The sequence below is a fragment of the Eriocheir sinensis genome, unplaced genomic scaffold (genome assembly GCF_024679095.1).
Source record: "Eriocheir sinensis breed Jianghai 21 unplaced genomic scaffold, ASM2467909v1 Scaffold1563, whole genome shotgun sequence".
NCBI lineage: Eukaryota > Metazoa > Arthropoda > Malacostraca > Decapoda > Varunidae > Eriocheir > Eriocheir sinensis.
The window spans coordinates 1-17,721 of record NW_026110921.1 but is presented as its reverse complement, the minus strand read 5'-3'; the positions used below and the strand labels follow the sequence as shown (position 1 = coordinate 17,721).

Sequence of the window (17,721 nt, the reverse complement as noted above, 5' to 3'; positions counted from 1 at the left end):
CAAAGAGAAAACAGCCTTCTCCTACGGTCAAGGCCTGTGGCAGTTTAAGGTCATGCCCTTTGGACTGTGCAACGCGCCGGCCACGTTCGAGCGGCTGATGGAGAGGGTGCTGGAGGGACTTCACTGGAAGACGGCACTCATCTACCTCGACGACGTGATTGTCATTGGCCAGACCTTCGAGCAGGAGATGGAAAGGCTATCCGAGGTTTCCGCCCGGTTTAGAGCTGCACACCTTAAGCTCAGCCCGAAGAAATGCTCCCTATTCCAAAAGGAGGTCCAATACTTGGGACACATCGTGAGCGAGGCTGGAGTACGCACTGATCCTGAGAAGGTGGCTGCGGTAAGGGACTGGCCGACACCCACCAACGTGAAGGAGCTGCGGAGCTTCCTCGGGTTGTGCTCATACTACCGCAGGTTTGTGAAAGGCTTCGCTACGATTGCTGCACCACTGCACCTCCTGACGAAGAAGGGGAGCAAGTTTGAGTGGACAGCGGAAACTCAGGTTACCTTTGAGAATCTCAAGGAGGCCCTCATCAGCTCGCCCATACTCACCTACCCAGACTCCTCTAAGCCTTTTATACTGGATTGTGATGCCAGTGATGAGGGGATTGGTGGAGTGCTATCCCAAGCATGTGCCAACATAGAGCGAGTTGTGGCCTACTTCAGCAAGAAGCTCACCCCCGCCGAGAAAAAACTATTGTGTGACCCGGAAAGAACTCCTGGCAGTAGTCAAATGCCTTGACTTTTTCCATGCTTACCTGTACGGTGCAACTTTCTCCATCCAAACGGATCACGCTGCATTGCGGTGGCTGAAGTCATTGAAAAACCCTGAGGGCCAACTTGCTCGCTGGATAGGTAAACTAGAGCAGCATCACTACACTATTGTGCACCGATCTGGGCTAACACACGGTAACGCGGACAGCTTAAGCCGGCGCCACTGCGTACCTGAGTGTCAACAGTGCCTCCAGAGGGAAAGCGTCCAGAATATGTGCCGCCGCACTACAGTGGAACAGACAGCGGAGGTGCCATGGGAAGACTTGGGAAAACTGCAGCGGGAGGACCGAGATCTGCGACCAATTATGGAGTGGCTGAGGCAGTCGTCAACGCGACCTGGGTGGGAGGTAATCTCGAGAGAGAGCCCTACCACCAAAAATTACTGGACTCAGTGGGACACTCTACGGATGGACAACGGGGTGTTGCAGCGACGCTGGGTTTCTCATGATGGTCTTGACCACTACTGGTCCACGGTGCTACCTATGAAGTCCCGGGAAGGCGTCTTGAAAGAAATGCACGACAGCATCACCAGCGGACACCTTGGGGTAAAGAAGACACTGAGTCGCCTGCGCCAAAGGTTTTACTGGGTTGGCATGAGGAAGGATGTGGAAGAATGGTGTCACGCGTGTGAGGTGTGCTGTGCAAAGAAGGGCCCCAAGAAGCGTCACCGTGCCCCATTGCAACTATACCAGGTTGGAGCCCCAATGGAACGGGTGGCAGTGGATATAGCAGGACCCTTGCCTCTGACGACGAACGGAAATAGGTTCATCTGCGTCGCAATGGATTACTTCACCAAGTGGCCGGAAGCCTACGCCATCTCTGACCAGGAAGCCACTACCATCACAAAGGTATTGGTGGAGGAATTCTTCTGTCGCTTCGGTGTGCCAATCGAGCTCCATTCCGACCAGGGAAGGAATTTTGAGTCAACAGTCCTTGCTGAGTGCTGCAAGCTTCTGGGTATCAAGAAGACCCGGACCACCCTTCTGCACCCACAGTCAGACGGAATGGTGGAGAGGTTTAATTGGACGTTGGGCCAGGAGTTGGCCAAGCAGTGCAACAATGACCAGTATTCATGGGATCAGAAGCTGCCTGCGCTCCTCATGGCCTACAGGTCTGCCGCCCACGAGACTACGGGGTTTTCGCCGGCAAAGCTGATATTTGGACGTGAGCTGCGATTGCCGGTGGACCTACTGACAGGAAGGCCTCCTGGGGAAGGCCTCCCAAGGGACGCCTCCAGTTTTGCCCGTCAGCTAGAGGAACGGCTGGAAGAGGTGCACCATCAAGTCCGTGGTGCCTTGAAGTTCTCCGGGGAGGCCATGAAGCGCGGTTACAATATGAGGGCAAGCCACGTTGACTTCAAGGAAGGAGACCAAGTCTGGCTTTACAACCCGCAGAGGAAGAAAGGACAGTCTCTGAAGTTACAGAGCCCCTGGGAAGGCCCTTATACTACTGTGCTAGAACGCCTCTCCGACGTGACTTACCGAATCCGGAAAAGGGAAAAGACCAAGCCGAAAGTTGTCCACGTCAACCGGCTATGGAGGTACCACGGTCCGGGAAACTACACCTGGGACAACTACAGACACTCAGCAGCCGACGACAACGCAAAGGACGTCCAGGACCGAGAGGAGGTCGATGACGACCTTTCAGCCGAGGGAGATAACCTCCCGGCTTCGGCAGATGTTCCAGGGACATCCCAAGAAACGGACGATGACGAGGCGCACCAGGAGACAGACGCGCAGGAGGCAGAGGATAGAAGACAGAGACAACGCGGGCGTCCACGGCGATACGACGATTATTATGTTTTGATTAATTTTCTTATGTTTGTATATAGTTAAGTGTGTAATCGGGACGATCACACTTAAGAGGGGGGGATAGTGTTGTGCTGGAAGCTTCTCCCGGGGTCTATGGGCCTCTGGAACACTCCGGGAGGAGCGAGCAGGGGGGCGGGGAGCAATGGCTCCGCCCGCGCCCCGCGGGGCACAGCCAGGCGCCAAGCGGGAAGTGTTGCCAACTCGCCCAGATTTTTACTACTTGTTCATTCTTGTATGATCGAATATACTGTAACGATCTAGACTGTACTGTTCGGTATATATATAGGAGAAGGGGGTGAGAGGGTCAGCCCCAGTCATAGTAAGCCATAGTCAGCTATAGTCTGTCCACGTCGAGTTGAACCCAGAAGCCCCTCCCCACAGGCGATGAAGGAAGGGCATAGCCGCTCTGTTGCTGGTGATTGGTTGATGGTGATGGGGAGCTAAGCCGATCTGGTTTGGGTGAAACCTGTTGGAGAGCGGACACTCAACAGGGCTTCCTTAATTTACTAAAATTCCTTCATATTTTTCGTAATGCGTGAAATACATCAACAAATGAGAATCCTGGATACATTTGCTGTCTACTAACACAAAAAAGTAATGGGTATCCGTAATCGTGGAGCAGATATTGGGTGAGGGAATGGACATTTCAAAACAACCAGAGTGAAAGCCGGAGCAGAATAGGTCAGACAGGATCGCCCCACCATCACCAAAGGAACTCTAATCCCCCTCCCCCTCTGGCCCCTCTTGGGTCAGGCAGGACACGTGAGGCATCTCTCTCTCTCTCTCTCTCTCTCTCTCTCTCTCTCTCTCTCTCTCTCTCTCTCTTCCGAAACAAAAGATCCTGCCTATCAAACCTATTAACCTTTTATAACGACCTCTTCACTGTTTATGACGTAACCAAATCACTGGACGTAGTCTATCTTGATTTCCAGAAAGCGTTTGATAAAGTCCCGCATCATAAATTACTTTACAAATTAAAGCAAATAGGTATTGACGGTCAAGTAAACCAATGGATCGCGAATTGGTTGAGCAACAGACAACAAAGAGTAGTGATTGACGGATTTAACTCAGAGTGGGCGCCTGTCACTAGTGGCGTCCCTCAGGGCTCGGTCCTTGGCCCAGTGCTCTTCATTATATACATCAACGACGTGGATGTTGGACTCAATAACCGCATTAGTAAATTTGCAGACGACACAAAGATTGGTAACTCGGTTCTGACTGACGAAGACAGGCAAAGCCTCCAAGAGGATTTGCACAAAATTTCAGCTTGGTCGGATAGATGGGAGATGCCCTTTAACGTAGACAAGTGCCAGGTCCTTCAAATTGGAACGAGGAATAAGAAGTTCGAATACGAAATGCGCGGCGTTAAACTCAAAAGCGTTCAATGCGTCAAGGACTTGGGGGTCAAAATCGCGTCAAACCTCAAATTCTCACAGCAATGCATCGATGCAGCAAATAAAGCGAACAGAATGTTGGGCTTCATTAAAAGAAACTTTGTATTCAAGAATAAAGATGTAATACTCCTGCTCTACAACAGTTTAGTCAGACCCCACTTGGAATATGCGGTACAGTTTTGGTCTCCCCACCATGCAAAGGATATTGCTAAATTAGAAGGTGTTCAGCGTCGGGCAACGAAAATGATCCCTTCCTTGCGCAACAAATCCTACGAAGAAAGGCTTTCTACCCTTAACATGTTCTCTCTTGAGAAACGTCGCCTCCGAGGAAAACTGATCGAATGTTTTAAAATACTTAATGGTTTCACGAATGTAGACAGATCAACATTGTTTATGATCGATGACACTTTGCGCACGAGGAACAATGGCGTAAAACTCAGATGTAGACAAGTAAATTCAGACTGCACCAAATTTTTCTTCACCAACGTTATAGTGCGAGAATGGAATAAGCTTCCACCATCAGTGGTCCAGTGTAACACGATTGACTCCTTCAAAAATAAGCTCGACCGTCACTTCCTTCAACTTAATATCAACTAGAGTAGAAATGCAACGTTTTGGAGTCTTCTGATTAATGTAAAATCACTTAGGTTTAAGGACAGACCACCAAGTCTGGACCATGGGGTCTGTGTGGTCTGATTTTCTATGTAAATCTATGTAAATCTCTCAGATCAACATTATTTATGATCGATGACACTTTGCGAACGAGGAACAATGGCATAAAACTCAAATGTAGACAAGTAAATTCAGACTGCACCAAATTTTTCTTCACCAACGCTGTAGTGCGAGAATGGAATAAGCTCCCACCGTCAGTGGTCCAGTGTAACACGATTGACTCCTTCAAAAACAAGCTCGACTGTCACTTCCTTCGACTTAATATCAACTAGAGTTGAAATGCAACGTTTTGGAGCCTTCTGATTAATGTAGAATCACTTAGGTTTAAGGACAGACCACCTAGTCTGGACCATGGGGTCTGTGTGGTCTGATTTTCTATGTAAATCTATGTAAATCTCTCTCTCTCTCTCTCTCTCTCTCTCTCTCTCTCTCTCTCTCTCTCTCTCTCTCTCTCTCTCTCTCTCTCTCTCTCTCTCTCTCTCTATATATATATATATATATATATATATATATATATATCTATCTATCTATCTATATATATATATATATATATATATATATATATATATATATATATATATATATATATATATATATATATATATATATATATATATATATATATATATATATATATATATATATATATATATATATATATATATATATATATATATATATATATATATATATATATATATATATATATATATATATATTTTTTTTTTACAACAAAGGAGGCAGCTCAAGGGCACAAAAAAAAGCCCGCTAATCGCTGCTCCTAAAAAAAGAATCAGAAGAGGTGGCCAAAAGCAAGGTCAGATTTGGAAGGAGAGGTGTCCTGATACCCTCCTCTTGAAAGAGTTCAAGTCGTAGGCATGAGGAAATACAGATGAAGGAAGATTGTTCCAGAATTTACCAGCGTGAGGGATGAAAGAGTGAAGATGCTGGTTAACTCTTGCATAAAGGGTTTGGACAGTATAGGGATGAGCATGAGTAGAAAGTCGTGTGCAGTGGGGCCGCGGGAGGGGGGGAGGCATGCAGTTAGCAAGTTCAGAAGAGCAGTCAGCTCTTCGATAGAAAGAGAGGCAACATCGCGGCGGAATTTAAGAGGTAGAAGACTAACAGTAGGAGGAGAGCTGATGAGACGAAGAGCCTTAGCCTCCACTCTGTCCAGAAGAGCTGTGTGGGTGGAGCCCCCCCATACGTGAGATGCATACTCCATACGAGGGCGGACAAGGCCCCTGTATATGGAGAGCAACTGCGCGGGGGAGAAGAACTGGTGGAGACGATACAGAACGCCCAACCTCGAGGAAGCTGATTTAGCGAGAGAGGAGATATGAAATTTCCAGTTGAGATTTTGAGTTAAGGATAGACCGAGGATGTTTAGTGTTGAAGAAGGTGACAGCTAAGTGTTGTCGGAGAATAGGGGATAGGTGTTTGGAAGATTGTGTCGAGTTGATAGGTGGAGAAATTGAGTTTTTGAGGCATTGAAGGACACAAGGTTCCTTCTGCCCCAATCGGAAATGATAGCAAGGTCTGAGGTTAAGCGTTCTGCAGCCTCCAGTCTGGAGTCGTGTACTTCCTGTTGTGATGGTCTTCTATTGAAAGAAGTTGAATAATGCAGAGTGGAGTCGTCGGAGTACGAGTGGACAGGACAGTTTGTTATGGAAAGAAGATCATTGATGAATAACAGGAAGAGAGTGGGTGATAGGACAGAGCCCAGTGGAATGCCACTGTTGAAAGGTTTAGCGGAAGAGCAGTGACTGTCTACCACCGCAGAGATAGAACGGCCGGAAAGGAAACTGGAGATAAAGGAACAGAGAGAGGGATAGAATCCGAAAGAGGGCAGTTTAGAAAGCAAAGACTGGTGCCAGACTCTATCGAAGGCTTTCGATATGTCTAGCGCAACAGAGAAAGTTTCACCGAAACTGCTAAGAGAGGATGACCAAGAGTCAGTTAAGAGAGCAAGAAGATCGCCAGTAGAACGCCCCTTGCGGAATCCATACTGGCGATCAGATAGAAGATTAGAAGTGGAAAGGTGCTTTTGAATCTTCCTGTTAAGGATTGATTCAAAAGCTTTAGATAGACATGAAAGTAAAGCTATTGGGCGGTAGTTTGAGGGATTGGAGCGGTCACCCTTCTTAGGCACAGGCTGTAAAAAGACATACTTCCAGCAGGAAGGAAAGATAGATGTTGATAGGCAGAGACGAAAGAGTTTGACCAGGCAGGGTGTCAGCGCAGAAGCACAGTTTTTAAGGACAATAGGAGGCACTCCATCAGGTCCATAAGCCTTCTGAGAGTTGAGGCCAGAGAGGGCATAGAAAACATCATTAGGAAGAATCTTAATAACAGGCATGAAAGAGTCAGAGGGGGGATGAGTAGGAGGAATATGCCCAGAATCGTCCAAGGTGGAGTTTTCACAGAAAGTTTGAGCGAAGAGTTCAGCCTTAGAGACAGATGAGACGGCAGTGCTGCCGTCAGGGTTAAGGAGAGGAAGGAAAGAGGAAGAAGTGAAATTGGAGGAGATATTTATGGCTATATGCCAGAAGTCACGCGAAGAATTAGAAGAAGCAAGGTATTGACATTTTCTATTTATAAAAGAAGTTTTGGTAAGTCGGAGAATAGATTTGGCACGATTCCGGGCTGAAATGTATAGATAAAAGTTAGTGGGAGTTCGAAGGCTCTGGAACCCTTTGTGAGCTGCCTCTCTATCTTTAATAGCACGAGAACAAGCATGATTAAACCAAGGCTTTTTAGCATAAGGAGTAGAGAAAGTACGTGGAATGTATGCCTCCATTCCAGAGACAATCACCTCTGTGATGCGCAGAGCACACACAGAGGGGTCTCTCTCCTGGAAGCAGTAATCATTCCACGGGAAATCGGAAAAGTACATCCTCAGGTCGTCCCATCGAGCTGAAGCAAAATGCCAGAAGCATCGCCCCCTCGGTGGGTCCAGAGGATGTACAGGAGCGATAGGACAGGATACAGAAATAAGGTTATGATCGGAGGAGCCCAACGGAGAGAACAGTTTGACAGAGTAAGCAGAAGGATTAGAGGTAAGGAAGAGGTCTAGAATGTTGGGCCTGTCTCCAAGACGGTCGGGAATACGAGTAGGGTGCTGAACCAAATGCTCTAGGTCGTTGAGGAGAGCAAAGTTGAAGGCTTGTTCACCAGGCTCGTCAGTGAAAGAGGATGAAAGCCAAAGCTGGTGGTGAACATTGAAATCTCTGAAGATGGAGATTTCAGCGAAGGGAGAGTGGGTCAAGATGCGCTCCACTTTAGAGTTCAAATAGTCAAAGAGTTTTACATAGTTAGTAGAGTTAGGTGAGAGATAAACAGCACAGATGTATTTAGTAATAGAATGACAATGAAGTCTTAGCCAGATGGTGGAAAATTCAGAAGAGTCAAGGTCGTGGGCACGAGAGAAAGTGATGTCGTTGCGCACGTAGGCGCAACATCCAGCTTTGGATTGAAATTTAGGATAGAGATAGTAGGAGGGAACAGAGTAGAGGTTGCTCTCAGTAGCCTCAGAAACCTGTGTTTCGGTGAGGAAGAGACGGTGAGGTTTAGAGGAGGAGAGATGGTGTTCCACAGAATGAAAATTAGAACGGAGACCGCGAATGTTGCAGAAATTGATAAGGAGGAGGTTCGAGGAGTTATCAGGACACCTCTCAAGTCGGCAGCCAGAAGGGGAGTCCTCCCTGGGGGAAGTTATGGTCCGCCCCCCCCCAGGCGGGGATTCCGAGGCAGTTATTTTTTTCCGCCATGTTGAATTTTGAATTTTGGGAAAAGGTGTGTGTGTTTTGTGAATGTAGTGTGGTGTAGAAAGAAGAGGAACTCTTTGGAGAGCATGCTGAACTGCTCTCTGGTGTTGATGAGACAAAAGGGAAACGGTTAGTGAGGACATGGGAAGGGTCTTTGAAGGGCTTCAGCACCCTCCTCGCTTCCCATATATATATATATATATATATATATATATATATATATATATATATATATATATATATATATATATATATATATATATCGTGTGTGTGTGTGTGTGTGTGTGTGTGTGTGAGATGGGTTGGGTTGGGTCGCTAATCCCGAGGTTCGAGGGAGAGCCTGCGGCCTTGACCTCCGTGCTGCTGTCCACCTACCCCCATGCTCGTCACCAAACGAACTTTGACGTAGTGCACTGCACTTCCCACTTCCCTAGCCAGCCAATCCCACATATTTAGGTGGAGTCAGTAGGAGGATAGCAGGCGGGGCTTCTTGGGTCAACTCAAAGCAAACGGACTATAGTGGTCAGTGAAGAGTCAGAGTGAATTGTACTACTAAGGAAAAATATTAAATCACAGAAGCTGTGCAAGGTGTTTTACATATCTCCCTCCCACGGAGTCTCCTGACGGCGACACGGAACCCAAGTAACACGTCCGGCATAACAATACCAATAAAGAGGTTAAATGTTCAGTTAACACTTACCGAGAGGTGATGTAGAATTATATTTTGAGGAGACTAAAGAAGACTAGAGTGTAGGTCTATCCGTCCATCATGGTGGCGATAGGAGAACTAGACTTCAGGTGTCAGTCCCGCGTATGAAGGGGTTGCACTGACGTCACACCGCTTCGCTTTTGTTTTAGGAAAAACAACTGTCAGCCATTTTGGGAGGCAAGAGCGATCAGCTGAGCCCCTGCCCCCTGATGATGGCTGGCCCGTGCCTCCCGTCTTCATATCACAATCTAAGTGAATATGCAACAAATCTGGACAGTGAGGCTAGGCTTCGTTATATAACTATCCATTAGGCTGCCAAATGATGATGGACATACAGTATATACATTTATTATCAAACTTCAAGATATATTTGATAATAAGAACAATAAAATATATGACTAATTTAACCCCGGGCATCCGCGGGCGTTTTTTTTTTTTTTTTTTTTTTACAACAAAGGAGACAGCCCAAGGGCACAGAAAAAAAGGAAACAATAATAAAAAAAAAAAAAGCCTGCTACTCGCTGCTCCTATAAAAGAATCAAAAGAGGTGGCCGAAAGAGAGGTCAATTTCGGGAGGAGAGGTGTCCTGATATCCTTCTCTTGAAAGAGTTTAAGTCGTAGGCAGGAGGAAATACAGATGAAGGAAGATTGTTCCAGAGTTTACCAGCGTGAGGGATGAAAGAGTAAAGATGCTGGTTAACTCTTGCATAAGGGGTTTGGATAGTATAGGGATGAGCATAAGTAGAAAGTCGTGTGCAGCGGGGCCGCGGGAGGGGGGAGGCATGCAGTTAGGAAGCTCAGAAGAGCAGTCAGCGTGGAAATATCGATAGAAGATAGAAAGAGAGGCAACATCGCGGCAGGTAGAAGACTAACAGTAGGAGGAGGAGAGCTGATGAGACGAAGAGCCTTAGACTCCACTCTGTCCAGAAGAGCTGTGTGAGTGGAGCCCCCCCACATGTAAGATGCATACTCCATACGAGGGCGGACAAGGCCCCTGTATATGGAGAGCAACTGCGCGGGGGAGAAGAACTGGCGGAGACGATACAGAACGCCCAACCTCGAGAAAGCTGATTTAGCGAGAGAGGAGATGTGAAGTTTCCAGTTGAGATTTTGAGTTAAGGATAGACCGAGGATGTTTAGTGTTGAAGATGGTGATAGCTGAGTGTTGTCAAAGAATAGGGGATAGGTGTTTGGAAGATTGTGTCTAGTTGATAGGTGGAGAGATTGAGTTTTTGAGGCATTGAAGGACACAAGGTTCCTTCTGCCCCAATCGGAAATGATAGCAAGGTCTGAGGTTAAGCGTTCTGCAGCCTCCAGTCTGGAGTCGTGTATTTCCTGTTGTGATGGTCTTCTATTGAAAGAAGTTAAATAATGCAGAGTGGAGTCGTCGGCGTATGAGTGGACAGGACAGTTTGTTATGGAAAGAAGATCATTGATGAATAACAGGAAGAGAGTGGGCGATAGGACAGAGCCCTGTGGAACACCACTGTTGATAGGTTTAGGGGAAGAACAGTGACCGTCTACCACCGCGGAGATAGAACGGCCAGAAAGGAAACTGGAGATAAAGGAACAGAGAGAGGGATAGAATCCGAAAGAGGGCAGTTTAGAAAGCAAAGACTGGTGCCAGACTCTATCGAAGGCTTTCGATATGTCTAGCGCAACAGAGAAAGTTTCACCGAAACGGCTAAGAGAGGATGACCAAGAGTCAGTTAAAAGAGCAAGAAGATTACCAGTAGAACGCCCCTTGCGGAACCCATACTGGCGATCAGATAGAAGGTTAGAAGTGGAAAGGTGCTTTTGCATCTTCCGGTTAAGGATTGATTCAAAAGCTTTAGATATACATGAAAGTAAAGCTATAGGGCGGTAGCTTGAGGGATTGGAACGGTCACCCTTCTTAGGCACAGGCTGTACAAAGGCATACTTCCAGCAGGAAGGAAAGGTAGATGTTGATAGGCAGAGACGAAAGAGTTTGACCAGGCAGGGTGTCAGCACGGAAGCACAGTTTTTAAGGACAATAGGAGGCACTCCATCAGCTCCATAAGCCTTCTGAGAGTTGAGACCAGAGAGGGCATAGAAAACATCTTTAGGAAGAATCTTAATAACAGGCATAAAGGAGTCAGAGGGGGGATGAGTAGGAGGAATATGCCCAGAATCGTCCAGGGTGGAGTTCTTACAGAAAGTTTGAGCGAAGAGTTCAGCCTTAGAGACAGATGAGACGGGAGTGCTGCCGTCAGGGTTAAGGAGAGGAGGGAAAGAGGAAGAAGTGAAATTGGAGGAGATATTTCTGGCTAGATGCCAGAAGTCACGGGAACAATTAGAAGAAGCAAGATGTTGACATTTTCTATTGATAAAAGAAGTTTTGGTAAGTCGGAGAATAGATTTGGCACGATTCCGGGCTGAAATGTAAAGGTCATAGTTAGCGGGAGTTCGAAGGCTCTGGAACCTTTTGTGAGCTGCCTCTCTATCTTTAATAGCACGAGAACAAGCATGATTAAACCAAGGCTTTTTAGCATGAGGAGTAGAGAAAGAACGTGGAATGTATGCCTCCATTCCAGAGACAATCATCACTAAGATGCGCTGGCCACACACAGAGGGGTCTCTCTCCTGGAAGCAGTAATCATTCCACGGGAAATCGGAAAAGTACATCCTCAGGTCGTCCCACCGAGCTGAAGCAAAATGCCAGAAGCATCGCCTCCTCGGTGGGTCCAGAGGATGTACAGGAGCGATAGGACAGGAAACAAAAATAAGGTTATGATCGGAGGAGCCCAACGGAGAGAACAGTTTGACAGATTAAGCAGAAGGATTAGAGGTAAGGAAGAGGTCTAGAATGTTGGGCCTGTCTCCAAGACGGTCGGGAATACGTGTAGGGTGCTGAACCAACTGCTCTAGGTCATTGAGGAGAGCAAAGTTGTAGGCTTGTTCACCAGGCTGGTCAGTGAAAGGATGAAAGCCAAAGCTGGTGGTGAACATTGAAATCTCCCAAAATGGAGATTTCAGCGAAGGGAGAGTGAGTCAAGATGTGCTCCACTTTAGAATTCAAATAGTCAAAGAATTTTACATAGTTAGTAGAGTTAGGTGAGAGATAAACAGCACAGATGTATTTAGTAATAGAATGACAATGAAGTCTTAGCCAAATGGTAGAAAATTCAGAAGAGTCAAGGTCGTGGGCACGAGAGCAAGTGATGTCGTTACGCACGTAGGCGCAACATCTAGCTTTGGATTGAAATTTAGGATAGAGATAGTAGGAAGGAACAGAGTAGAGGTTGCTGTCAGTAGCCTCAGAAACCTGTGTTTCGGTTAGGAAGAGAGATGGTGTTCCACAGAATGAAAATTAGAACGAAGACCACGAATGTTGCAGAAATTGATAAGGAGGAGGTTCGAGGAGTTATCAGGAGACCTCTCAAGTCGGCAGCCAGAGGGGGAGTAAGAACGTAAGGGGTTCGCAAAAAGCCCACTGGCCTATACTTAGCAGCCCCTGTCTACCTACCGCGAGTGGCAGTGTAGCACCTATCAGTAACAGTAATAGAGGGCCACTAACACCCACACCCACACAGTGATAGATGAACACTAACACACACAGTAATAGATGGACACTAACACACACACACACACACACACACACACACACACACACAGTAATAGATACACTAACACCCACACCCACACAGTAATAGATACACTAACACCCACACCAACACAATAATAGATGGGCCACTAACACCCACCCACACAGTAATAGATGGACACTAACATCCACACCCACACAGTAATAGATGGACACTAACACACACACTCACACAGTAATAGATGGGCCACTAACACATCCACCCACACAGTAATAGATGGGCCACTATAACACACCCACCCACACAGTAATAGATGGGTCACTAACACCCACACCCACACAGTAATAGACGGGCGACTAACACACCCACCCACACAGTAATAGATGGGCCACTAACACACCCACCCACACAGTAATAGATGGGCGACTAACACACCCACCCACACAGTAATAGATGGGCAACTAACACACCCACCCACACAGTAATAGATGGGCGACTAACACACCCACCCAGACAGTAATAGATGGGCCACTAACATCCACACCCACACAGTAATAGATGGGCGACAAACACACCCACCCACACAGTAATAGATGGGCCACTAACACACCCACCCACACAGTAATAGATGGGCGACTAACACACCCACCCACACAGTAATAGATGGGCCACTAACACAAACACCAACACAGTAATAGATGGGCCACTAACACACCCACCCACACAGTAATAGATGGGCGACTAACACACCCACCCACACAGTAATAGATGGGCCACTAACACAAACACCAACACAGTAACATATGGCGTGGAAAAGCTGAGGAGCTCTCTTGCGGTGAATATGTGCCTCCCAAAATGGCGGGCCTTTGCGGGGCAGCTGAGAAGTGATCAGCTGATCGCTGCTGATGACGTCACGTGCAACCCCTCGATTAACACTTCATGAATGAAGTCCTTTAAAATCATAAAATACAAATACTTGCGCCGTTAAGTGCTTTAATATAGCGAAAATAACGTAGAACTCTTAAAGACCGTTTTATGTCTGAAATCGTATTGATCCATGGACGTTGTACATATTTCTAAGAGAGGAACTACTTTCTTCAGCGCATGAATACCAAATCGAATCCGTCACAAGGTTCAGTCAGACGAAGAGCACCGTGGTGAATTCAGATAAACATTGGACTTAGAAAATCTTAAGGCATCCCCACATATTCAAGCCGTTGACGCAGTAAATGGTAAATCTTAAGAATCACCACTCCACCCCCTCCACCACCCCAGCCCCCCCAGTCCCCCAAGACAAGCCTGGGGAACTGTGGGGAACCGGGGTATTGGGGGGGGGGAACCCATATCACTGAAAAATGGCCTTCCAAAATTTCCCTAGAAAAATCCCTAAATCAGGAAAAATTCCCTAGTCTCCAAAGTAGGGAAAATCCCTACCGTATACTCACATGCGTGGGCTAATCGCTGACCAAGCATACCATCGCTAACCACCCCAAAACAGCCCTGAGCCATGACTCAAGGTCATCCGGGACTCGGGCTGAACAGGCCCGGGCTATACCCGGCCCTCAGCATGGCAGCCGTTGGGCTGCGTGTTCTAAAAAAAAAAATAACCACGCGTGGTGGACCTGGTCTCACATGCGTGGGCTAGTCGCTAACCAAGCATACCACCGCTAACCAAGCGTACCATCGCTAACCAAGCGTACCATCGCTAACCAAGCGTACCATCGCTAACCAAGCATACCAGCGCTAACCAAGCGTACCGTCGCTAACCAAACGTTTGTAGAAAAAAAATATATGAAGACCAAGTGATGCTTCATACGGTAGGTAATGAATGCGAGCTATTTTGCGGCGGCGGCGTTAGCTCGATTAATCCCTTTAGGGAGCTGTGGTTTTGGTGGTCGTTAGCTCGATTAATCCTTGTAGGGAACAGTGATTTTGGTGGTGGGCGGCCAAATCACTGAAAAATGGGCTTTCAAAATGTCCCTACAAAAATCCCCAAAATCGGGAAAAATCCCTAGTCTTTAAAGAAAGGAAATTCCCTAACGTATACTCTTGTAATCTATTCCTATATAACGTAGTAGCCGCTGCAGCGGGTCTGTTGACGAGTGTAGGGCGTGTACTTGGATGGTCAGCGTAGTTGAACCCCCACCCCACCACCCCAATCGTAGTCGAGCAACTCTTGGGAAATGTCATGTTTCATAATTACATATGGTACAATACTGACGGTTAACCCGTCCACTTCTTGTAAGTTGATGCTAGATCATTTTTACCGAGTAGTTTAAGGTACAAAATAAAACAGATTTGTGACAGCTGTCATCCAGATCGAACTGACGCTCCTGCTGTTAACTGACGCGGGAGTGACCTACCGACTGCTACGTATGACCCTGGCCTCCATTTTACTCAAATTCCACTATAAGTATAGCGCATTGAACAATATCCGTTTGTTTTCTGACACGTGCTTGTCACACCATATGTTACACTTGACACGCCCGTGTCTTTGTTGGACCCGGTACTGGGATAGTAATCGGTCCTTTTGTCAACCTATATGCACACCAATAAAGAGGTTAAATACTCAGTTAACACTTACCGAAAGGTAAAGTAGACGGATATTTTGAGGGAGTGAGTGTCGGGCCTTCCATCCATTATGGCGGCTTGAAAACAACTGACTTCAGGAACCCGCCGTTAGGTGCCGCCGCTGATACCCTCGCGTAGTAACATTTTACGAATGTATTAGAAAATACAAATAGCTGTGGCATTAGTTGCTTTAATATAGAGAAAAAAATAACATAAAACTCTTAAAAGACCGTTTTTTTGTCCGAAATCGTTATAATCCATGCGCATTTTGGATATTACTGACTTAGGAACTAGTTTGTAGGGTGCACTGCAAGGCAGGTATGAGGCTCAGTCTGTGCATAGAGGCGCTTGTGAAACAATAACAATGGACTTAGAAAATCCAAGCCACCTAACTCTATAATTAAAGAGGCTTGCCCCCCTGGCCCCTCCCCAAGGTAAAACGTATACGAAAATGCATTATAATAATAATTCTTTCACGTGCTAAGATACTACGAATATTGGTTTGGAGTGGTTGTTCTTGAGTTTTGCCTGCTATTTTTTCGGTATATTAGAAGCAGTAGTTAGCTAGATTAACCAAATAGATTACAAGAGTATACGTTAGGGACTTTCCTTACTTTCGAGACCAGGGAATTTTCCCTATTTAAGGGATTTTTAGGGAAATTTTGGAAGCCCATTTTTCTGTGATTTTGCCTTCCCCCCAGAGCCTTACATGCCTAAGTGCCGCCCCAGGACAAAGTTCTCAATGACGCCCCCCCCCCCCCCCCCAATCACCACTTCCCACCTCCACCCCGTACCTTTACTGCCTATGACCCTAATTTGGGCAACGTGATTATAGGATACCGGTATACACAATAAAAGATGCTTTTGCTGTGTGTGCCGTATAATTAAGTGAAATTTAAAGAGTAAAGGTAAAAGGATAAGGGAAAATATTTCATATTTTGTTGATTTTAATGCAAAAATTGTCGATTACGGTAAACTATTCAGGCCTTCTTTGACCTTTTTGTTTATTATTATTATTATTTTGTCAACCTTGTGGGCGGCAGGTCCAGGCTGGAATTGCCGCCCCCCTAAAAGTGCCGCCCCCGGGCAAATGCCCCCCCCCCCCCATGTGAGGGTCCTGCTTTCCCCCCCAAACCCCGGTTCCCCACAGCTCCTCAGGCTAGTTTTGAGGGTAGGGGGGACTGGGGTGGTGGAGGAGAAGTAGTTGTTCTGTAGTTTTACCCCTTTATCCTCTACATTGATACTCTTACATGGCCAAGATAGTTCATAAAATATGAACGAACGCTCAACAAACATGACGAGTGTTAATATTTTACATGAATCAATTAATCATAGATGCTCCCTCCACCTTTGAGGCACCACGCGCAAGACATTTATTATATGGACAGACTTCCAATATACACTTAATTACCACTTATAATGCACAGGGTTGTGGTGTGTTTTACCAACTGTATTTTTCAGCATCCTTGGCCTGTTAGACAGTTCTCAGACCTGTACGCTCTTCGTTCATTAAGATATGTTTACTGATTCTGACAGAGTGCATGACAACACTAAATATTTCATTGTATTTGGGTGTGGCGTGACTTACCGAGTTAATATTTTACAGCATCCTTGATCTGCTAGACGTTCCACCGTCCGCCCCTAGGCTGGTCTCACACGTAACCGCGCCCCCTCACCAATCGCTTGTCTTGGTTTTGTAGTAGGACCTACTTTATGTATCTGATATGTATTGCAGCTGTCACTGGTGGAAGAGGTATCTCTAACCAACTTGTTGTTTTTTAGTCTATGTCTTAAACGGTAGCAAGTGTGGACTGCCACATACGATGGGTTAATGAGAGGAACTGAATCAACACGACAGACCAATAATCCGGAGACTGCGCAGTTCGCCGCACACACCAGTCACCCTCCGCTCTACATATCCATAGTTCATGCACTAGAGACGTCTTCCACGTACACAATGTACATATTTACAAATCGTTGACACTGTTCTCTGGCTGATAAATAAATCTATATCAAGCAGTAAATCACAGGGTAGCACGTATATACGTACAGGAACGTACCTTTCACAAATTTACGAACTTCAGTAACCAGAGCCTGCGTTGGCCGAATTTCACTCCCAGTCTAATCCTCTGCGTAAAATTCCTATGATGTGCACCCTCTGAGACTCAGACAAGCCTCCAAATAAGCATGCAGTAGTTAACTGAGTAGGTATACGAGGCGATATAGTCGTACGTCTGGCCGTGCTGGTTCTCTTATTTGTGTTTCAGGATGAACTAATTCGTCGTCAATACTTTAATATGTTTTCAGATTGATCGCAGTTATGACTGGCATCACTCAGTACTCAGTAGTCGCCAAGAATTCAGAGAACTTTCCTTTGGCTTCTATCAAAATGCTCAGTGCATGTAGGACGACGTATACTTCCTCTCTCTCTCTCTCTCTCTCTCTCTTGGTGGGATT

At 46.3% G+C, this 17,721-nt stretch overlaps 1 protein-coding gene across 4 annotated transcripts in view; it reads right to left on the bottom strand.

Annotated features, from left to right (window-relative positions):
- LOC126990339 (uncharacterized) overlaps positions 1 to 17,421 on the bottom strand; it is a 41,063-nt gene extending 23,642 nt beyond the window's left edge. Inside the window, exon 1 of one of the 4 annotated variants that reach the window (XM_050848916.1) lies at positions 17,325 to 17,421. The gene's annotated coding sequence lies outside the window, so the exon portion shown is untranslated. Of the gene's footprint in view, positions 1 to 9,118; positions 9,257 to 15,277; positions 15,728 to 16,852; positions 17,167 to 17,324 lie in introns of those variants that run through there. The other 3 variants (XM_050848914.1, XM_050848915.1, XM_050848918.1) reach the window with 3 other exon arrangements.
- Between the last annotated feature and the right edge of the window lie 300 nt (positions 17,422 to 17,721).